Below are 2276 nucleotides of genomic sequence, written 5' to 3'. Positions count from 1 at the left end.
AAGCATTTATGCTTACTCCTCCTTTTCATTCCTTGTAGTGTTGACAAGCCAGCTCGGAAATCGGAAATGGTGGGAGGCACGCTCACACTATCCGTATACCATCTTGGCATAATGGCTTGTATATTTTGAGTATGGCATGTATAGCATTATAATCATTTTGTATATATGGTCTTATGATATGGTTATTGAGTGGTATGGAAATAGAAATTCTTGGTAATGATTAGCCATTGGAATGGCTAATCATGATCATATTTGGTATTATGTATGTCAAATTGCTAGCTAATCCATGGAAACCATGAAATAGGTAAAATTTACCATAAAATAGATTCAGACAGCAGCAGTGACGTGAGTTTGAAAAATCACTAAAAATAGTAGAAATGGAATTAAATAATGAATAAGTTATGGAATCGAAGCTTGATGAGTCTATTTTCATATGGAATAAGCGAAACAGGTATATGAGCTATATTTTATGAGATGTTTAAATTTTTGTGAAACAGGGCCAGAGCGATTTCTGGATCCCCTGTTATGACTTTGGAAATTCACCATAAATTTTACAAAGATAATTAGAAGTCATGCTTTATATGTACAGATTCCTTATTGAGTCTAGTTTTATTACAGATAAACGGCATAGTCATTGAAGCTCTGTACAGGGAGATATCTGATTCGTAATACACTGAGGTCAGAGTAGTTGAATCCTGAAACAGGGAGACTTTAACTAATAAACTGTACTAATTGGCCCAACCAAAATTCTAGAAAAAATTAGTAGATATATATATGAGTCTAGTTTCAGGAAAAATTTACGGAATTGGATTTCGAGTTTCGTAACTCGAGATATGATTTTTAAAGCGACTGTGATGCAGTTAGCCAGCTTGTCTGGAAATTTTAAAATGAATTGTATGAGCTGTTTAATTAATGAATTAAGTCCGTTAACACCTCGTGTTCGACTCCGGCAACGGTATCGGGTATGGGGTGTTACATTTAGTGGTATCGAGCAGGTTTAGTCGGTTCTCGGACTAACCTAGCATGTGTAAAAGTTTAGCTATACATGCCACCGATCCGTGATAGTGTGATATCTTCCGACGCGTATGAGTACCGTCTTATTTAGACAGGTACTCTCCAACCGAAATGCCGACCATTTTCACAGTTATGTGAAGGTATTTGAGTAAAGTTATGATTATGATAAGTCTCGGTTCAGAAAAGTATGAATAAAAGTTTATGATACATATGTGATAATATGTGAGATGAAAGTTCATGTTGTGATAAATATCCATATTTGCTTAATGCTCATACGATGTAGTGTATGTGGCTTACTTGATAAGATGAACGGAATAAATAGAAAGTAGTAGAGGTATGAATAAAGGTCATAATATCATAATACTGAATGAAAATGTCCTTGTCTTGATTGGACGTTGAATGTTGATGAATGTTAATGATATACAATTTTTTTATGAGGTAAAGGATTATAATGAAATGAACTTATCTATGTTAAATTGTTGGACTGAATTATATGATTGTAATGATATGTACATGATGATGCACGAAATGAAAGTTCTGATTGTGATGCAAATATCTATGTTTGTTTGGCCTTATATAATGTCATGAGCATGAATTAATTTAATTAAATGAATGGATAAGTAAAGCTGTCTAGAAAACATAGAATGTATGCATAAGTATATTGTCTAAATGGGACAATAGGAAAATTGGTGTAAGCCAACATGAATGAATGACATGATTTTGATGATGTTACTATGATGATGGAAGTTGTATCATATGTGTATGTATAAGAAAGTCGAGTCGAGGTCCTACAACCCTCCCCTTACCACAGTGGTACTTATAATGGAATTTCATGAGATTTGTATTGAATAAGTTTCGGTTGAGAACCCAAAGAGTTCGAAGATAGAATAATTATAAGTATGATTCGAGATTGAAAATGAGCTGATAAGTAAAGTCGAGCCGAAAAGTATCGGATTGATATAAAGATTATTGGAATTATGCCTTTGTCCATTAGAGAAGGAATTCTCTTTGGTAAATCGAATTACTCAAGTGCAAGGTCGAGAAAAGTGTAAATCGAAATTTATTCAGAATGACATTCTTTAGTGAATGATTTAATATGAAATTTGTGACTGCAGAACTAGTTGGGGAAATGATATTTCAAATGTGAATTATCCGAGTGTGACAGTTATGACCGGATGATTTAGCGATCTCTTTTGAGATGTTCTATGTGTTCACCCATTCTCAGAAATATTTCTATGGCTATTGATCTTCTGAAGAAATTC

Source organism: Gossypium arboreum, chromosome 7 (genome assembly GCF_025698485.1).
Source record: "Gossypium arboreum isolate Shixiya-1 chromosome 7, ASM2569848v2, whole genome shotgun sequence".
Lineage (NCBI taxonomy): Eukaryota > Viridiplantae > Streptophyta > Magnoliopsida > Malvales > Malvaceae > Gossypium > Gossypium arboreum.
Note: the sequence above shows the minus strand (reverse complement) of the source record.